The 14,033-nt window shown below is 52.3% G+C and overlaps 1 protein-coding gene across 1 annotated transcript in view; it reads left to right on the top strand.

Moving 5' to 3' along the window:
- DHRSX (dehydrogenase/reductase X-linked) overlaps positions 1-14,033 on the top strand; it is a 212,012-nt gene that overhangs the window by 16,354 nt on the left and 181,625 nt on the right. The gene's annotated exons all lie outside the window — the stretch shown is intronic.

Below are 14,033 nucleotides of genomic sequence, written 5' to 3'. Positions count from 1 at the left end.
GTCAAAGTGACAGGCCTGGCTCTCTCTGAAGTCCTCCTGGCCGTGGCTGGTGGGTACCCCATAACACATTCGCGGCCTCCGTCCCGGGGCTGCCCGGGTCCTCCCCACACCTCTTCCACGTAACACCCCTGAACGGGATGTCTAACGCTCTTATTCGCAAAGGGGTCCGTGCCCGCCGGGGCTCGGGCCTTGGGACCGCAGCCGTCCTGGTGCGGGACGAGGGCAGGTCTCCGCCTTCCCCGTGCCCACCGCCCCTGCAATTCTGCCGGACTGGCGGTCACCTCGCTGTGGCCCCCTCACGATGGGACCCACGCAGCCACCCCGGCTCTCTCTGCCTGCGGCCATCTCGGACACGATCATGGGGCTGTCCCAGCCTGAACTGATCTCTCCTCCGTACATCGGCCCCTCGATTCGCACCACTGACCGCATGGTCAGCCGTGCATCTTGGTGGCAGCCCAGGCTCCACTGCAGAGCCCACTTGCCCCTCTGCAGCGTCCCTCAGTCACCGTGTGCCCTTCCATCCAAAGCCTCCCTCTGGGGGACCTGCCTCTTCCCCGGGGACCCCGCAGAGGGAACTGTCCACTGCGACACGCGGGCCCCTCACGTGACCTTCCTGGGGCCTCCCGAAGCTTCGTGCTCGTCCCCGGGATCGGCCGCCCTTGGCCCTCCACCGCTGTCCCTGGGAGCCGCCCTCGGTGGTGGACACCTGGCCACGGGGCAGCTGGCCAGAGAGCTCCGTTCGCCCCCTTTCTGAGCTCTCCCGAAGGTGCTTCCAGATTCTGGCTGACACGAGCCCGAGGGTTTTGTCCGGGTGTGCATGCACGCCCTCCGCGGGCGGGTCCCCTGGCAGCCACTTTGTGCGCCGCTTTGCGGGGCTGCGGGGGGGCGAGGCCGGGCGGCGAGTCCAGGGGCCACGGTCCCAGCCAGGATGGACCCGCATCTGCGGGATGGGCGGCCGGACCTGCAGCCCGAGGCCAGGCGGGAAGTGAATTCCGCCTCGGCCAGAACGGGCAGCGGGGTTTCCGTGCCTGCCCTCGACAGCCCCGAGCTCCCTCGACGGCGAGGGAGAATGCCCGTCGGGAAGTGCCGGGGGCATCGGTACCGGATGCGTGGACCCCCGAGCTGGGGCTTTAGAAACTTCCTGCGCCCCTGGGGTCGGAGCTGGGTTTTTAGAGCTTGGTGCGTTTTGGGCGGGGAAGGCAGTCGAGGCAGGGTTGACTTTGGGGCTTGTTGAGGTGGGGGCTGCCCTGGGTATTATGTCACACAGTCCCCCCTGGCCTTCACCCCTGGAGGCGGGGGGCACCCCCTCCTCAATTGTGACAGGCGAAAATATCTTCAGGCATCACCAAGTCCCCCCTGGGGTAAAGTCAGCTTCTGTCTACAGCTCTGCCCTTTGGCTGCATTTGCCGGAGAAGGCATTTGTCTTGAATGTCCCCAGAGAAAAGCCTTTGGGGCAGGTTTCGCTTTCTCCTTTCCTCCCTCAGGCACTTAAAAAATATATATTTTTACTACGAAAGTTGTGAACTTACAAAACAATCATGCCCATGTGTAGAATTCCCATACGACATCCCTTCATCACCACACCACATCGTGGTGGAATGTTTGTTAAAGATTATGAGATAATATCATCGGTCTGTTACCACCAACCGTGGTCCATAGTGTACATTTGGCATTTTTTCCATACCCCCAAATTATCAACACAGTACCTCTTTGGCATAGATGCACGAATATTATATTATTACAGTTAACCACAGTCCGTAGGTCACTGCAGTTGTATTTTCCCTTGCTTCTCCCCATTCCCAGCACCCTGCAGTAGGGATGTATATCTGCTCTAGCTCACAGAAGGACACTCCTGCATCTGTACCCTCAACCACAGTTCTCATCCACCTCTGGATTCACTGTGTTATTCAGTCCCTAGATTATTCTTTAGCTTTCTTTCAGTTGGCATTTACATCCCTAGACTACCCTTTCCAGCCTCATTTGCATCCGTAAACCACCTGCTATTATGTGTTACCATTGACTCCATCCATTTCCACACTTTTAAAGTTAATTACAACTTCTACATACATTAAGCTTCTCAATTTCATGCATCTTTTGAGCCAGGAGCCACCGGGATGGCTGGTAGAGGGTTCTGTCTATTTTATTGCCATGGGTGGACTTAGAGAAACTCTTAATTTTATTTCCCTTGAGCCTAGTTACCTTTTTCCTCTACTAGCTCACTTTCTCGTTCCCTCCCTTTGGTAGCAGCTCTGAGGTCTCCTGTGATATTTCTCCTCCAGGGAAGAAGATCTGGGTGAGGCTGATTTAATTTTGAGCTTCCCGGGCTCCTGAGCTGTGGTCATTAGAAATCCTTTTTCTCACATCTGAGGACACACATGGAAATGGGGCCAGGGCAGTGCAGTGGGGCCATCTGGGTTTGCCCGAGCTGCTCTCGTCTGCACTTTTCGTTGCCTTCAGCGACAGGCATTTTTTGGGGGCTAGAAGAAGTCCAAATCCAAAAATCAAGATATTTGCCATGCTTGTTTCCTCTCAGCTCCTTGGGGACTCTTAACTCTTGTCACTTGGCAGAGCCCTTCCTCTCTCCCTTTGTGAGTTTTGGGTTCTCCCGAAGAACCTTTGGGACACGGATTTGAAGCCCGTGCTGCTTCAGGAGGGTCACACCTTAAAAATACCACTTCCCGAAAGCCCCATCGACAGCGGGTTCACGTGTGGGTGGAGAACGTAAGTGTGTTGATCGAGGTATACGGTCCAGTCTACTGCAGATGTCCTCACACAGGTTAGCGTTCTCAGAATCGCTGAATGCGACTCCGTCACCCTGTACCCCAGAGTGACACACCATGCCCCACCTTCTTTTTTTTTTTCAGGTCTGAGTCACATTATTTTTACATTTTTTAATAAAGTTGTCTTTTTTAAAAAAATGATACATAATCACAGAAAGTGTTACATTAAAAAATATAAGAGGTTCCCACATACCCCACATCTCACCCCACTCCTCCCACATCAACACCCTCCTTCATCATCATGGCACGTTCATTGCATTTGGTGAATACATCTTGGAGCACTGCTGCACCACATGGATTATGGTTTACATTGTAGTTTACACTCACTCCAGTCCAGTCAGTGGGCCATGGCAGGACATACGATGTCCAGCATCTGTCCCTGCAAGATCATTCAGGACAACTCCAAGTCCTGAAAATGCCCGCTTTAACAGCTCTATGGAGAAGTAGTTCACACGCTATGTGGTGGGCCCATGTAAGGGTATCATTCCATGGTTTTTAGTATATTTGCCGAGCTGTACAAGCAACACCCGGATGTGACTTTAGAGCTTTCTTAACCCCACAAGCAAGTCCCCTTCCCATTAGCGGTGAATTGCCTTTCCTTCCCTGGAGACCCAGGCAAGCACTATCTACTTTCACTCTTAATTTACCTATTCTTTATGTAAAATTATTATCTGTAAAGAAGCTTTCGATTACATAAATGTGACATCAAAAATAGAGGGGATTCCCATATACCCATTCGTCGCCTCTCCCACACTTTCCCCCAGTAACAACGTCTTTCCTGAGTGTGTTACATTTGTTGCAATTGATGAACTCCTATTGAAACATTGTTACTCACCACAGACTAGGGTTTACATTGTAGCTGACACTCTGTTGCTCACAATTTTATAGGTTTTGACAAAATGTCCCACGGCCTGTCACCATCATTGCAAGGTCCCAAGGGCAATTCCAATGTCCCTGAATGCCCTGCATTACACCTATCCTTCCCTCTCCCTCTCCTCTACTTTGTGTCTTTCATTTTGCTTGCCCTGGACATTTCTTCTAAATTCAATCAGACAACACGTGGTCTTTGGCGCAGCAGAATGATTGCCAGGTCTCTCCACGTCGTAGCGGGAACCGGAGCTCCCTTCCTTTCCACGACTGCGTAATGCTCCACCGCACAGAGGGACGGCGCCTCGAGCGCCCGCTCATCTGCGGGTGGACCCTTGGGCTGCTCTCATCTTTCGGTTCCTGTGACTAACGCTGCGATGTGCCCGTGCACGCTCTTGAGTGGACGGATGTTCGTTTCTCTCGGGCAACTGCTTAGGAGTGGGGTGACGGGGGCGTGGCAAGTCTACGTCCGGCTTTTTGAGGAAGGGCTGGGTGTTTTCCGCAGCCGCCGCAGCAGTGCAGGAGGGCTGCCGCTTCTCCACACGCTCGCCAGCGCTTGGCAGTGTCTGCCTTTGGGTTTTAGCCATCCTGGAGGGCGTGACCTGGAAACTCATGATGTTTTCTCTGCCTTTCCGTGATGGTAACGAAGCAGGGCATCTTCCCATGCATCTCTTCCATTTTTTTTCCTCTTTATTTTTTCTAAATGTTACATTAAAAAAATAGGAGGTCCCCATATACCTCACCCCCTCACCCCACTCCTCCCACATCAACAACTTTTTTCATCATTGTGGCACATTCATTGCATTTGGTGAACACATCTTGGAGCACTGCTGCACCACATGGATAGTGGTTTACATTGTAGTCTACACTCTCCCCCAGTCCACCCAGTGGGCCATGGCAGGACACACAATGTCCAGCATCTGTCCCTGCAGCACCACCCAGGACAACTCCAAGTCCTGAAAATGCCCCCACCTCACACCTCTTCTTCCCTCTCCCTGCCATCAGCAGCTACCGTGGACACTTTCTCCACATCAATGCTACAGTTTCTTCCATTACTAGTCACAGTAGTTTTATAGTAGAATACCAGTAAGTCCACTCTAGTCCATACTCTATTCCTCCATCCTGTGGACCCTGGGATGGTGATGTCCACTCCACCTCTACATCAAGAGGGGGCTTAGATCCCACATGGATGCCGGATGGGATTCTCCTGCTTGCAGCTGTAGGCACTCTGGCTCCCTGGTGGGGTGGTTGACCTTCTTCACCTCCCTGTTAGCTGTGCATCTCTTTTAAAGAGGAGGAAATCCTTCTTGTTATTTCCCCGGGGGGGCCCATGCACACAGGATTTAAGGAGGGAAGGAATGAACTAAATTCCCAGAGAGGAGTTGCTAAGGAGCATAAAGCCAAGTCCAGGAGCCGCTTAGAGGAAGGGGTTGTCAGCACGACGCCTCTGTTTAGACAGCTCAATATTTGCACCTGGGAGGCCTCCATGACCTGTGGTCCCAGAGAGAACATTTTATTTCTGCAGCCCTGAATATCTGATCAAAGGACAAGGGGATGGAACTTGCAAAACCGTAGCACAACATCCCGGCCAGCACGTGAGAGGATGCATGCCACTGTTTGGTCTGCGATGGCCGCAGTTGCACTTGGATGCTCGTGGACATGTGTTTGCATTTCTTTCTGTGCAGTTTTGTTTTTGTTGTTCCCCGCTAAGATGGCTCCCTCGTCTGTCTGCTCGTTGTGCCTGCTTGTTGCATCGGTTCGTTGCCTCTGCTTATGTTTAAGAGGCACTGGGGGGAAACGGACTTTGGCCCAGTGGTTAGGGCGTCCGTCTACCATATGGGAGGTCCGCGGTTCAAGCCCTGGGCCTCCTTGACCCGTGTGGAGCTGGCCATGCGCAGTGCTGATGCGCGCAAGGAGTGCCATGCCACGCAAGGGTGTCCCCCGCGTGGGGGAGCCCCACGCGCAAGGAGTGCGCCCGTGAGGAGAGCCGCCCAGCGTGAAAAGAAAGAGCAGCCTGCCCAGGAATGGCGCCGCCCACACTTCCTGTGCCGCTGACGACAACAGAAGCGGACAAAGAAACAAGACGCAGCAAATAGACACCAAGAACTGACAAAACCAGGGGAGGGGGGGGGAGGATTAAATAAATAAATAAATCTTAAAAAAAAAAAAAAAAGAGGCACTGGGAATTGAACCTGGGATCTCTCATGTGGGAGGCAGGTGCCCAACCACACGAGCCACCTCTCCTCTCTGCTCATTGTGTCTGTTCACTGCGTCTGCTCGTTGTGTCGGCTCATTGTCTTTAGGAGGCACCGGAAACTGAACCCAGGTCCTCCCGTGTGAGAGGCGGGCACCCAACTGCTTGAGCCACATCTGCTCCCTGCTCTTTGCATCAGCTCATTGCCTCGCTTCATTGTGCCCACTCGTTTTCTTTAGAAGGCACCAGCAAACTGAACCTGGGACATCCCGTGTGGGAGGCGGGTGCCCAACTGCTGAAGCCACCTCTGCTCCCAGCTCCTCCTGTGCAGTTTTACCAGAGATTTTCTGACCATGTAAAGACCCCTCCTTTCTTGCTTTCTAGAAGGACATCTCCCAGCCCCCAGCCCTCCTTTCTCTAAGACCCGGCAAACACAGGTATATTCTCCATTTCTAGACTTTTGTCATTTCAGGAATGTTCTATAAACAGAGTCCTACAGTGTGGACCTTTTGAGAGTGCCTTTTTTTTCCCCACTCAAAATAAATCTCTTGAGACCCACCCAAGCTGCTGCCAGAACAATGAGACTTTCCTTTTTAAATACCACCTGGAAAGCGCTTTTCTCAGATGAAAGGTTTTTCTGCTGTCAGCAAGACAGCCGTGAATTTTTTTTTTTTTGCTTGCGTATTTTGCATACCGTGGGAGTCATCTGCAGAATTATTTCTTAGACGTGGAATTGCCGGGTCAAATAAAATAAGCCTTTAAACAAGTTAGACAGCTGTTTCCAACCTGCCTCCTATGAAGAGTCACCTCTGGAGGGGAATGAAAAGGCTCTGGTTTCTCCAGGGTCCACCCATCCTGCCTAGAACCTCCCATTTTTTATCTGGTTTACCTGATTTCTGAAAACTAGTCACTTGCTTTACTCTTTTTTTTTTTTAAAGGGAAGTATTGGAGATCGAACCCAGGACCTTACACGTGGGAAGCAGGTGCTCAACCCCTGAGCTACACTCGCTCCCCACTTGTTTTGCTTTTTGATTATTATCTATATATGTTTTTATTATTAAATTGTCTTTTTTTAAAAGATACATAAATCACACAAAATGTTACATTGAAAAATATGAGGTTCTCATATACCCCACCCCCCACCCCACTGCTCCCACATCAACAACCTCTTTCATCATCGTGGCACATTCATTGCATTTGGTGAGTACATCTTGGAGCACTGCTGCACCACGTGGATAATGGTTTACGTTGTAGTTTACACTCACCCCAGTCCACCCCGTGCAGCATCTGTCCCTGCAATACCATGTAGGACAACTCCAAATCCTGAAAATGCCCCCACATCTCATCTCTTCTTCCCTCTCCCTGCCCTCAGCAGCTACCGTGGCCACTGTCTCCACATCAATGATATAGTTTCTTCCATTACTAGTCACTTTGCTTTTAATTTCTTTTATTATGAGTAAGGTTGTGCATCTTTTCCTCTTTATTTTTTTGGAGATACCAGGGATTGAACTCGGGGCCTCATATATGTGAAGCAGGTGCTCAACCACTGAGCTACTCCTACTCCCTGAGATCGTGCATCTTTTTTTTGGAGTCTCTATTTATTTAAAGAGAAAAAAACCCAGCTGTTATTAAATAGGTATTAAATCAGACTGTGACACAACACCAGCAAGCCGCAAAGAGATGACAGGTGTTTATCTTTAAAATCGGCGAATTGCTTATTTCCCTGGACTGTGTGGGGGATGGGAGGGTTGTTGGATATTTTCTTAATCTACAAGAGCTCGTAATCTGCAACGAATGAGTCCTTCGCCCCGTGCGTGGCAATAATCTGCCCTTAGCTTTGGTTGCTATTGCGGCCGTTTTGGTCCAATAGAATTTTAAGGTTTTTACACGGGCCGATGTATAGGATTGTTTTTTCCTTCACGCCTCCTGCGTCTTCCTTAGACGTGTCACCTGCGCTTTGAGATTATGTGCCAAGAAGAAAACAAACCACCACGTGCTCTGCTCCTCCTGTAATTCTCTCGTGCTTCCGTCTTGGGCCGTCGGCCCTTCTTTTGGCGAGGGACACGAGCCAGGCTAGACTCTCCCCGGATGCTGGCGGCCACCGTCGCCCGAGGTCGGTCCTCTGAGCTAGATTCTTAAAAAAGAACAGCAACCTTAGCACCTGCTAAACATAGCACGGTCTCTGGAAGGGAAGCTTCTCCGGAAACCTTGAGCGTCTGGCGTGTCCCACCGAGCGTGGGACAGCTGGAAGCGTCGGTGACTTTTGGCTCATCTGAGCAGCCCGGCTGTTCCCAGGCCAGCGAGGCTGAGGGTTTTCGGTCCCCCGTGCCGTTGCCCGGCGATGCCCCAGGTCTCTGGAGCACGGGGGAAGAGCCTGCCCTGGCCGATGCTGCCCGCTGAGAAGTCACAGGACGCTGGCTATTTATTGTCGGGCGGAGCGAGCTGACGTGGACCGGTCAGTGAAGAAACCAGGACGGAGAGATGCCAAAAGAGAAGAAGAGAAGGTGGCCACCTCCCCGTGTTCCTAGCCACGGCTGTTTTTGGAGGGGCGCTGGGAGGGGAGGGGGCGAGGGTTCTCCCAGGATGGGGCTCCCCCCTTGCAGCTCCTGCGGCATTCTCTGTGGGACCCCCACTTGGAGTGACCGTAAACTCTCCCCTCCCCGTGGCAGAGGCGCCCGCAGCTGTCCCCGGCACCCCCTCCGGCTTTCCCGCTTGAGCCTCGGCGTCTCCCCGGCTTCCTGGACGCCCCGTCGGCGCTGACCACGTTCCCCTCCTGGTTAGGGGGTGTCCCACAGGTCACTTGTGTCCCGTGGGCGGGAAACAGAGCTCGGCCGCGATTCCGGCCATTTTTGAAGTGTCTCGAGAGCTTTGTCCAGGCTCTCGTGCCTCCGTGCTTTGGGGCAGCGGGGATGCTAGCTTGTGCGGTGAAATCCAAGGTGCGCAGCGAAATCTAACCGGGGACCGATAAATACTTCCTCGTACAAGGATATCCCACGTAGCGCATGGCAGGTACACGGGGAAAAATGTTGCTTATCCGAAATTAGAGTCTCCCCAGGCATCCCGCATCTTTAGTGGCTAACTCAGGCAAGCCTGGATCAACCCGTACCTGATCTCCAGGGGTGGCGTGGAGCGCTGCTGCCTGCGGACGTGGCCGGGGGTTTGGGGTGTCTGGTGAGGACCTTTTCTGGGCTCTCGACAGCAGCGGTGGGAGCGGGGGGTCCCCCTGGACCAGAGGGGTCGGCTCTCGGTGTGTCCACCTCCATCCTGGGTACGCTCTTTTCCTCCTTCTCCCGCCTCTCCTCACTGACATTCACTCTCCCAACAGCCGTGCAGAGTGAGGCGCACGGGCTCAGGTCCGCCTTCACGTCTGCCAAGAGCCGCTCTGCAGGTGCCCGGCTCGGTTAGGGCTCCAGCCTCTGAGCGTGCCCCGTGGGCGGGCGTGACTCGGTTTACTGCAGCTGTGCCACACTTGTCCAACCTTCTTGCCTTTCTGAAAGTTCAGGGTGGAGCAGACGAAGCTCCCACGTCCAGGACAGATAATGATTTTTTTTCTCTATTTTAAAAAAAATTGTTACATTCAAAAAATATGAGGTTCCCATATACCCCCCCCCCCACTCCTCCCACATCGACAACCTCTTCCACTTCCATCATCGTGGCATGTTCATTGCATTTGGTGAACACATTTTGGAGCACTGCTGCCCCACAGACCTAAGAGTTCATGGTTTCCATCTTAGCTTATAGACTTTTTTTTTTGAAGTGAATTTTTAAAAACTCATTTTTTAAATATTACATTAAAAAATATGAGGTCCCCATATACCCCACCCCCCTCACCCCACTCCTCCCCCCATAACCACAACCTCCTCCATCATCATGAGACATTCATTGCATTTGGTGAATACATCTCTGAGCACCGCTGCACCTCATGGTCAACGGTCCACACCATAGCCCACACTCTCCCCCAGTCCACCCAGTGGGCCATGGGAGGACATACAATGTCCAGTAACTGTCCCTGCAGCACCACCCAGGACAACTCCAAGTCCCGAAAACGCCCCCACATCTCATCTCTTCCACTCCCTACCCCCAGCAGCCACCACGGCCACTTTCTCCACACCAATGCCACATTTTCTTCGATGACTAATCACAATAGTTCATGAATAGAATATCAGTAAGTCCACTCTAATCCATACTCTATTCCTCCATCCTGTGGACCCTGGGATGGTGATGTCCACTCCCTCCACCTCTGTATTGAGAGGGGGCTTAGATCCCACATGGATGCTGGATGGGATTCTCCTGCTTGCAGCTGTAGGCACTCTTGGCTCCCTGGTGTGGTGGTTGACATTCTTCACCTCCCTGTTAGACTTTTATATGTTTTTTTGTGAAATTTAACATGTCCTGTATCCATCATTGCACAATGTTGTTGAACACTTCCATTGCCCCCAGCTACCTGCTTCTATCTATTTTATTCCTCTCTGGAGAGACACAATTCCCTCTGTTTGAGAACATCAGTCCTCCCCAGGATGTGGGTACACCTTCACTCTCATTGCATCGGTCTCCATCCAATGATACAACGCACTATGACAAGATGAGCACCCACACACTCCCTGGAAGCCTGCCCTGTGTCAGACGCCCCCTTTAAGCATCTCAAACACGTAACCCTTACTTTTAATCAGTGAATTTTTTCCTCTATTTTTTTAAATGTTACATTAAAAATATAAGAGGTCCCCATATACTCCCCGCCCCCCTCACCCCACTCCTCCCACATCAACAACCTCTTTCATCATCGCGGGACATTCATTGCATTTGGTGAGTACATTTTGGAGCACTGCTGTAACACATGGATAATGGTCTACATTGTAGTTCACACTCTCCCGCAGTCCACCCAGTGGCCATGGCAGGACATGCAATGTCCGGTAACTGTCCCTGCAGCACCACCCAGGACATGGAGTTATTATTTTTTTTATGGAGTTATTATTTTTTAATCCTGTGCCATCCTCGCAGTCCAGTGCCGGCAGTGCTCCAGTGCTCGGAGCCACGGAGCAGGAGAAGGGTCTTCCGGGAGAAGGAAAGGCGGATTGTCTTCAGGCATTTCACGAAGGCTCCTGCAGACGTTTTCAAGGGCCGCCTACCCCGACCCTACGTTATGGGGGCACAATCCTCACCCTTACCCCCGAGTACCTGACATCCACCTGCCGGTCCTCAGACGCCGGCCCCAGCTCCGGCCCGGCCCCCGAGCCGTGGCGCTCGGCCGTTCTTAAACTCCCCGAGTGGGAAGCATACTTGAATGCCAGGATCATCTTCTTCAAGAAAGCCTCGGAAATCCGAGGAGGATGTTTCTGGAAAAAGCACATTAAGAACCCAGGACTTCCCGTCGGTATTCTCACCAGTGATCACACGCATTTCCTCTTCTAATTTTTATTTACTTATTTTATTTATTTCTCCCCCCTCCTCTCCTTTTCCTTCTCTCTGTGTCCGTGCGCTGTGTGTTCTTCTCTGACTGCTTCTACCTTATCAGCGGCACAGGAATCTGTTTCTTTTTGTTGCGTCATCTTGCTGGGTCAGCTCTCCGTGTGAGCAGCGCCATTCCTGGGCAGGCTGCACTTTCTTTCGCGCTGGGCGGCTCTCCTTATGGGGCGCACTCCTTGCGCGTGGGGCTCCCCTATGCAGGGGACACCCCTGCGTGGCACGGCACTCCCAGCACTGCGCATGGCCAGCTCCACCCGGGTCAAGGAGGCCCGGGGTTTGAACCGCGGTCCTCCCATATGGTAGACGGACGCCCTAACCACTGGGCCAAGTCTGCTTCCCCGTTTCTTCTTCTACTGGGGTCACCGAGATTTCCCGGGAGCCTCCCCTGAGCTTGGGGTAGGCAGCCTTAGCCGTGGTTCGGGGCTGCCTGGATAAACGTCCAGGACGCTGGGGACGATCTCCGAGCGGGTGGCTGTGCCGGCGGGGCCCACGCAGCGTGGCGATCTGGTTGAAGACGCGATCTCGATGCGGCCCCAAGCAAGCTCACGGCACGCGTGGAAGCTGCGCTGGCGCACTGAGGGTCCACCGAAGGGGTCCCACCATCTGCCCACGTGGGGCATCCGAGCACGGGGAGCGGCTGGCGTCCCTGCAGGAATCAAGGTGTTCCCCCCCCTTCCCCCCCTTTCTCTCTCTCTCTCTTTCTTTCCCTCTCACTCTCATTCAGCACGTGCAAATACCTAAAACCAGGTAACATACAAGAGTGGGAACGCAGCTCCAGTCTTGAGCGCCCTACACAAGGCAAACGTCGAGAAACGTTTTGTGGAAGAGGACGTTCTCGGGCTGCACTTGGAAGGCTGGCAAGGCAGGGACAGGTGTTGCCCTGGGAGGAACAGCCTCTGCAGGAACCAGGCGAGAGGAAGCACAATGGGTCTGGGGTCTGATATGCGGCCCGGTCCAGTGGGCGAGGGGAGGAGGGGCCAGGGCAGAGGCAGGGAGAGAAGCAGTTGGTCAAGGGAGACGTCGAGGCCGCCTTCCTCAGTCCCATGTCCGACAGATGTACTTTCACTGAGTTATTTTTTGGCATAACGGCCTCGATGTTATCACAGTCACAGCTCCGTTCGGCTTATCGTGTGTGCTGAAAGTTCTCATCCGTGACCCTGCAGCGTCCTCAAAGGCAGAAGATTAAGTGATTTGATAGGGAAGCCTCAGTGTGTGGGAACAAACCCACACATTTTGAATTTGAAGGTGATGAGCACCTCGGTGGCATAGCTTCCCTTTTCACTTTGGTCACTGGGAAGCTCAGAGCTGGAGTTGAACTCAGAGCGAAATGAGAGGGGGTCTCCTGATTGGCATGGCTGCTGCTGATGTTGTCCTTCCTGATTGGTCCACATTTGTTTCTCGCTCTGAGTTTTTGGACTTGATTTAGGTTTTTTCTCATTTTATTCATGTGCCTCCTATGTGCAATGTTTGCAAGTTTGCTTTGGTAAACGTGTAACCTGCCACTTTTATTTTATTTTGATACTTGTGAATACATTCTACTCAATCCCGGGAAGTTTCGGGGCTGGGATGGAAACAGTTTTTTTTTTTAAACTTTGAAGCTGAGAAATGACAAGTGCAGTTTCTCCAAAGGCCCAATAAATTGTGGCAACAATTGCGGTATTGAACCAAAAGCACCTTGAAAGAGTCTTGCAGAAAGAGTTATTAATTATTGGTTGTGTCCAGAAAAACGTACCCAGTCCCCTAAATCTGCTAGTGCCATTTCTCAGAGTTTGGGTCATTCTTCTATCTTGTAATTCAGAATGTTTTTGTTTGCTTTGGGGGGGAATAGTTCTTCCAATTTTTGGCTTACATTTTTTTAAAATTGTAGAATTGTTTTTAAGTAGAGAGTCCTCCATTCATTTAAAGAGGGATGGAATTCATTTCTTGATGAAGTAATCATCTTCCCTGTACACCGGACTCTTTTTGTCCTTGCTACAGGGCACTTATTTTTAGTGCAGAGCAGGTAACTGCTGCTTTTCAGTGCTTTGTTCCCAGGGCCTCCTCTTTTGGGTTTTTGCACTGCACAGCACCTGTGGTTTTTTTTTTAAATTTTAAAGAAAATTTATTGTATTTATTTCTCTCCCCTGCCCCCCTGTTGTGTGCACTCTGTTCATTCGCTGTGTGTTCTTCTGCATCTGCTTGCATTATCCACTGGCACTGGGAAACTGCATCTCTTTTGTTGCGTCATCTTGCTGCATCAGCTCTCCATGTGTGCAGCACCATTCCTGGGCAGGCTGCTCCCTCCTTCGCGCTGGGCGGCTCTCCTTACGGGGCGCACTCCTTGCGCGTGGGGCTCCCCTATGTTGGGGACACCCCTGCGTGGCAGTGCACTCCTTGTGCGCATCAGCGCTGCGCGTGGGCCAGCTGCACACGGGTCAAGGAGGCCCTGGGGATCGAACCCTGGACCCTCCATATGGTAGATGGACGCTCTGTCAGTTGAGCCACCTCCGCTTCCTCACCTTTAGTTTTGAAATACACCTCCCAGGTGCCCAGGGCTCAGTTTCGTTTCCGGCGCATCGGGACGTGACTTTGTGCAAGGGACGGTGTTCAGAGGACGAGCTGGTTTGTGGTCAGCCTTTTCCACCCGAGCCACGGCACCATCATTTCGGTTTCCGGTTTCGGAGGGCACAGTAACGCCCCTCCCCTAAAGAAGCCCCTCCCCTAAAGAAAGATGCCCACCGCCAGAATCC

The sequence above is a fragment of the Dasypus novemcinctus genome, chromosome X, assembly GCF_030445035.2.
Source record: "Dasypus novemcinctus isolate mDasNov1 chromosome X, mDasNov1.1.hap2, whole genome shotgun sequence".
NCBI lineage: Eukaryota > Metazoa > Chordata > Mammalia > Cingulata > Dasypodidae > Dasypus > Dasypus novemcinctus.
The sequence above is the reverse complement of the archived record's forward strand: the minus strand, read 5'-3'. Positions and strand labels throughout refer to the sequence as shown.